Source organism: Bufo gargarizans, chromosome 3 (assembly GCF_014858855.1).
Source record: "Bufo gargarizans isolate SCDJY-AF-19 chromosome 3, ASM1485885v1, whole genome shotgun sequence".
Taxonomy (NCBI): Eukaryota; Metazoa; Chordata; class Amphibia; order Anura; family Bufonidae; genus Bufo; species Bufo gargarizans.
Window position 1 is genome coordinate 393,871,954 of NC_058082.1, and position 7,770 is coordinate 393,879,723.

The window sequence follows — 7,770 nt, forward strand, 5'->3', positions numbered from 1 at the left end:
GTGATCTGGGGGCTAAGTGTGGTGTTGGTGGGTACTCACAGTGATGTGTGCTCCTCTGCTGGAACCAACCGACCAAAAGAAGGAGCAGAGGAGCACAGCAGCCATATAACCACATCATATTTACTAATATGATGGGTTATATGGCTGCTGATTCATTTTTTTGAAAATCATCAACCTGCCAGCTAATGATCGTGGCTGGCAGGTTGATGACGAACTTGTTCTTTGAATTTTGCCGGCCCGCGATGCGCATGCGCGGGCTGGCTTCCCCGGAAATCTCGCGTCTCGCGAGAGGACGCACCGGCGCGTCCACCCAGAAGAGCACGACCGCCGAGAAGACGCAATCCTGCGTACGGCGGTCGTGAGCAGGTTAAGTTATGGCTCAAGGAAGATAGGGAAGAAAAATGAAAATGCAAAACCAAAAAAACCCTCTGGTATCCTAACGGTTAAAAATAAATCCACTTACTTGTTCATCTTGTCACACTATCGCTGGAGGTAGGTTACTTTTTCATGGGCCACAATTTATATATGTACATGTGTGCCTAGGGTAAAATACCCTAAGGAAAATGTCTCTAGTTCTCTTACGGTAAATCCTCGGCGCTGCAAGCCGCAAATAGTGACGTGGGTTTTTGTCACTTAACCAAAGTTCAATCAAAAAAAGAGACTGCGCTGCCAAAAGAATATAACTTTTTTTTTTTTTTTCTCTCTCTCCTTCCTCTTTTCTTCTGCAAACTTCTCTCCTCGGATTTGAAGGGAAAGACCAGGTTCACAAGATGTGAAAAAATCCTCCTCAGATCTACAAGTGCCTGCAGGGTGCAAATAGAAACTCCATATGGTGAAGTACTGCCACTGTGTTTTAAAACCACAAGGAAGAGATACGCACACTGTGAATGGAATCTTGTGAGTATATTTATCACCACTTGTGTCCCCACATCTCCATAGGCTTCAGCAAACACCTTCTTTGGTATTCCCTGATCTTCTCATGGATCCCTGTATCCTCATAAACCAGAGAAATGCGGAGGATAGTGAAGCACTTAAGGTGTGCGATTATAAAAATTAATTTATTATACTCACAAAGCTAAAAACATAACAAGCATTCTGATCAGCCTGCACAGACGCCCGACCCGGGTTTCGCTACAACGCTTCTTCAGGAGCTCTGATTGTAGCGAAACCCAGGTCGGACGTCTGTGCAGGCTGATCTGAATGCTTGTTATGTTTTTAGCTTTGTGAGTATAATAAATTAATTTTTATAATCGCACACCTTAAGTGCTTCACTATCCTCCGCATTTCTCTGGTTTATGAGGATACAGGGATCCATGAGAAGATCAGGGAATACCAAAGAAGGTGTTTGCTGAAGGCTATGGAGATGTGGGGACACAAGTGGTGATAAATACGCACACGTGCATGGAATCTTGTGAGTACATCTCTTCCTTGTAGTTTTAAAACAAGGTGGCAGTACTTCACCATATGGAGTTTCTATTTGCACCCTGCAGGCACTTGTAGATCTGAGGAGGATTTTTTCACATCTTGTGAACCTGGTGAAAACACAGTCTTTCCCTTCAAATCCAAGGAGAGAAGTTTGCAGAAGAAAAGAGGAAGGAGAGAGAGAAAAAATGTATGCCTAGGGGTCATTGCACATTGTGGATTTGTTCCGTTGTTTGCCGCAAAAAATTCTTTAAAACCGTAAAGGTATACATAAATGTAACGACTGTGTTGTTCATGCAGTAATACATGGTCCCTCAATTTACAATATTAATTGGTTCCAGGACGATCTCTTTTACAATGCATTACAACACTTCTGTATTGTGATGCATTAGCTGTAAGGGTATTATACACTGTAATACACTTACAGCCTGCTTGCCGGTGAGATCCAGGGACCCGATGGCTGCTTCCTCCCTGCCCGGACATTGCATGTGCCGCTGTCATCGCTGACCGTGGCCGTGCAGGGGTTACTGCGCTGGCATCAGTGACTGCCGGCGCATACAGCAGGGGTCCGGCTATCAGTGACTGCCGGGCGCAGCTCCTGCACCCGCCCAAATAGCGCGGCATACATGTATGGCGCTGGGTGTTAAGGGGTTGATTTTATCCTTATATAGTAGTGTTAAAAACATCAATAACCAGATAAATCTGGTACAAGTTAGGTTTTTATATAGCAAAAGTGTAAACAGAATAATAGCATAAAAAAAGGCCCACAATTTAGGAATAACTGAATCATTAATTGAAAGGGACATGCTTAAAATATTAGCAGTGAGGTGTTAAATTGGTGAATTCATTCATTCTGTGGAATAACAGGTGTTCATTTTGGCCCTTATAGGGTGGCAAATGTTACACATGTTGGTTCCTTCTGAAATACTGAGGGGAAATGGGCTGGTCCAGACATTGTTCTAATGAAAAAGTTGATTTGAGATGAAAAAGTGCAGCAAACTATAGGTTGCTCAACTACAATGATCTCAAATACCTTGAAGAGGCAACCAAAACCTGAAATATGCATAAAGAAGTGAGGAACTGCTGTTCGAATGGATTGAAAAATAGCCAAAATGGCAAAGCCTCAGACAATGATCACCTCCGCTTGCTATTACCCGTTTTGTGATGTGAAGTGACAAAAAATTGCATGTGATATTTTTATAGAGCAGGTTCTTACGGACGCGGCGATACATAAATAAAAAAAAAAAGCAGACATATTTGGTATAGCCGCATCCGTAATAACCTGCTCTATAAAAATATCACATAACCTAACCCCTTACAGTGAATACTGTATAAAAAAAAAAAAAATACATTTTATGTCACCTTACATCACTAAAAGATTATTTTGTTTCAAAAATGAAATCATTGTTTAAAACTTGCATAAATAAAATAAAAAAAACAGACGTATTAGGTAAGTTTTACACAATGATTTCATTTTTGAAACAAAAAAAATAATGTTTTAGTGTGGGGGGGGGGGGGGGTGTTTTAGAAATTTAAGTATGTGTCATTTTGAAGTTTCTGATCCGCGGGGATCAGAAACTTCCGTAAGGGCTGCAAACCGCAGGTCTGAATTGACCTGCGGGTTTGCAGCGATCGTCAATATGGGTGGTCACAGGACCCCCCCTCGACATTGTTACAGAGCGCGGCGGTGATCGGAAATACACATGACATACCGGTAAGTACCAATGCATCATGTTTGTACTGGTACGTCATGTGTCCCCAAGAGGTTAAATGGTTGTTTCACTATAATGACCCAAAACACACCTTTAACCCCTTCTACCCATGGTCAGCTTTCGCCCTCCTGCCCAGGCCCTTTTTTGCAAATTTGACATGTGTCACTTTATATGGTAAAAACTTTGGAACACTTTTACTTATCCAAGCCATTCTAAAACTGTTTTCTCATGACACATTGTACTTCATGTCATAAATTTGAGTCAATATATTTCACTTTTATTTATGAAAAAAATCCCAAGTTTCCAAAAGTCCCAATTTTTTGAAAAATTAGCAATTTTCAGAATTTCTATTTCTCTGCTTTTAAAACAGAAAGTGACACCTCCTAAAATATTAATTATTTAGCATTCTCATATGCATCATTTTCAAAATGTCATTTTATTTTTTGGGGCGTTAGAATTTTAGAAGCAATTCTTCCAATTTTTAACAAAATTTCCAAAACCCACTTTTTAAAGGGCCAGTTCAGTTATGAAGTCACTTTGGGGGCTTACATAACAGAAACCACCCACAAATGACTATAATATAAACTACATCTGTCAAGTTATTCAAAACTGATTTTACAAACGTTGTTAACCCTTTAGGTGTTCCACAAGAATTAAAGTAAAATGGAGATTAAACTTCTAAATTTCACTTTTTTGGCAGATTTTCCATTTTAGTCCATTTTTTTTTCTGTAACGCATCAAGGGTTAACAGCCAAACAAAATTCAATAGCTATTAACCGGATTCAGCACTTTACCACCACATGTGGACTGTTTCTGTAAACTGCTGTATGGGAGTGGTTTTTAGACACCATGTCCCATTTAAGGCCCCCCTGATGCACCCCTACAGTAGAAAATCCCACAAAGTGACCCCATTACTACTATAGAATAAGGTGACAGTTTTATTGGTACTATTTTGGGGTACATATGATTTATGATTGCTCTATATCACTTTTTTGGGGGGGCAAGGTAACCAGAAAATGGCTGATCTGGCGCAGTTTTCATTTTTTGATTTTTATGATCATCTAACAGGTCAGATCATGTGATATTTTTATTGAGCAGGTTGTTACGGACGTGATGATATCAAATATGTCTACTTTCCTTGTTTCAGTTTTACATAATAAAGCACTTTTGAAAAAAATATGTTTTTGGGTCTCCATTTTCTGAACGCCATCATTTTATTTTTTTAATACCAATTGTCTTGTGCAGGGGCTCGTTTTTTTGCAGGAAGAGTTGATGTTTTTATTGGTACCTTTTTTTGGGTACATATGATTTTTTGATCATTCATTATTACATTTTATGAGGCAAGGTGATCAAAAAATTTGTTGTTTTGGCACAGTTTTTATTTATTTATTTTTACAACGTTGAGCTGTAGGGGTAGATCATGTGGTATTTTTGCAGAGAAGGTTTTTACGGATGCAGCAATACCTAATATGTATACTTTGTATATTTTTAACACAATAATAGCATTTTTTGAACAAAAAAACAAACAAAAAAAAATCATACTTTAGTGTCTCCATAGTCTGAGTCATAGTTTTTAAAAAAATTTTGTCCGACTGTCTTAGGTAGAGTCCCATTTTTTGCGAGATGAGGTGATGGTTTAATTGGTACCATTTTGGGGGGCATACGCCTTTTTGATCGCTTGGTTTTGCACTTTTTGTGATGTAAGGTGACAAAAAAATTGCTTTTTTTTGCTACCGTTTTAATTTTATTCTTTTTAACGGTGTTCACCTGATATCACCTGGTGTGATATTTTTATAGAGCTGGTTGTTACGGATGCGGCGATACCAAATAGGTCTACTTTTTTAAATTTCATTTTAACGCAATAACATAGCAGAAAAAAAAAATCACATTTTAGTGTCTCCATAGTCTGACAGCTATAGTTTTTATTTTTATTTTATTGTCGATTGTGTTCTGTAGGGGCTAATTTTTTTCAGGATGAGGTGACGGTTTGATTGGTACCATTTTGGGGGCATACACCTTTTTGATTGCTTGATGTTGCCCTTTTTGTGATGTAAGGTGACAAAAATTGCTTTTTTTGGCACAGTTTTTATTTTTTTCTGTGTTTATCTGACGGGGTATATCGTTACGCACATGGACGACACCTAATATGTCTGTTTTTTCTTTTCTATTTTTTATTATAAAATCAGGGGGAAAGGGTCTTTATTTTTTATTTTTATTTTTTGTTAAAACTTTATTTTTTATTATTAAAAAAACCTTTTTATATTTTATTTCTGTCCCACTCTGGGACTTCAACTTTTGAGGGTCTGATCCCCTCTGCAATGCATTACAATACATCTGTATTGCAATGCATTGCCTGCTAGTGTATTACACTGAGTAATACACCAAGGCCGAATGCACACGGCCGTGTTCCGCGGCCGAGAGCGGTCCGTGGTATGCCGGGCTGGATTCCTGTTCAGAGCAGGAGCGCACGGCGTCATTGGTTGCTATGATGCCATGCGCTTCATGCCGCCGCTGCACTACAGTAATACACTGAATCCTGACCCATTCTTTCCCATGGGTCTTTGTACAGGAGAGTGGTTTTTCATGTATCATCTTCCAAGAAAAATCTGAGCATGTTCACACAGCCCTGGCTCCATAGAAGTGAAAGGGGTTGGAAAATGGAAGGCAATGTGTTTTTTTACTGATGGTTGCTAGGAGATATAGATTGTTATTCAGTTTTTCTTCACGCTCAAACAATTCAGATGGGAAAAAAAACACATACGCTGAACACAAATCGCAGACAAAACAGATTGAGATTGCATGTGAAACCATCAGCTTTCCCTGAACAGATCGTGACACAATCCGTATCGCCCGTGTGAAAGAGGCCTTAGAGGCTTCAACTTAAGAATAATAGCAGTTGACCAGGGCACACTTGCTGTAGATAATCAGAACTTAAACTTACTGCATAACCTAACTTGTTGCAAGATCAGCAGTACTGTATGGCTGGAAGAACTACAGTGACAAGAAACACCCCGGTAGATATCACATGAGATCCACTGTAGGTGACATCACAGCTTTTCTGCTCTCTCTTGACCTCTGCACAGGTCACAGAGCATGCTTAGAAACACTCCTACAGTAGTCAATGGGGTCAACTCCTGTCCATTATGTCTATGGCCAGTCTATCTGCTTTGAAAAAAAAATAACAGTATAAAAAAAATACATTTATAAGAAAATTACATTTAACTGCTTCATTAAAGAAGTGCTTATGCTCTTCCTTAAAGAGGACCTTTCACCTAAAAAAAAAATATTAAACTAAGACTATAGCGTTACTTACATGCCCCCATGATTTCTTGAACGTTAATTCTTTTTTCATTCTGTGCCCCCGTTTGTCCGCTATGCCCCCCGGAATAATTCCCGCCGTCTATGCTAATGAGCCAGCCTCAAATGGGCTGGCTTTAAAAGTTCTCCCGGTCGTGCCTTCCATCTTCTCCCTGGCACGGAGCGCATCCAATCAGCGCGCTCCACTCTTAGCCAGGGAGAAGACACTCCAGTTCTCGCGAGACTTCAGAGAACTGGAGCGATTTCGTCTATCACGACCGGGAGAACTTTTAAAGCCAGCCCATTTGAGGCTGGCTCATTAGCATAGACGGCGGGAATTATTCCGGGGGGCATAGCGGACAAACAGGGGCACAGAATGAAAAAAGAATTAACGTTCAAGAAATCATGGGGGCATGTAAGTAACGCTATAGTCTTAGTTTACATTTTTTTTTTTTAGGTGAAAGGTCCTCTTTAAAGTGTTTCTGTCATGAGAAATAACGTTATGTAGCTGACTGACATTAGCAATGTTCTAATGTCAGCAGTACATAACGGTATGCTTTTTAACTCCCTGCCTGCCGCTGTTCTCTTAAAATGTTATGTCGTGTTCCTTAGGGTCCATTCACATGTCCGTAGAATGGGTCCACATTCATTCCGCAATTCTGTGGAACGGGTGCGGACCCATTCATTTGCAACGAGGACGGAAAGGATGCGGACAGCAAACATTGTGCTGTCTGCATCCGCTTTTCCGGTCCACGGCTCCGTACTTCTGTTCCGCAGCTCACTAAAAAACCCAGAACATGTCCTATTCTTGTCCGCAATAGCGGACAAGAATAGGCATTTCTATAGAGGTGCCGGCCCGGTGTATTGCTGATCCGCAATACACTACGGACATGTGAATGGACCTTTAACCTTTTACTCCCATAAGGTTTGTACCTTTTACAATTAGATTTGAGGATGCTTTAAAAAAATCTCATTTTGTGGCTGCATTTTTATTTTTGAGGATATTGTCACAGTTAGTGAATCTAATGGTCTCTCTTAGCTAGTCAAATTTAACTTTTCAGAAGTTAGGTATTTTTGTTCCTCCCTGAAGAAACACTCTTGAATGATAATTGTTATGGTCACTATTTTCTAGGTGTCCCCCAACTTGCACATCTGTTGTTCTGTCAGGTCTATCGGTTAATACTAAGCAGTAGACCTGACAGCATTGTTTATTAATCTGCAAGAAGGGGTATAGCTATAGTGGACGCATGGGAAGCACTTGCTATGGGGTCTGGCCAGGGGGAGAACTGAAAGGTTTGGTTGTTAGGGCCTCCTTATAAGGCCTCATGCACAGGACCGT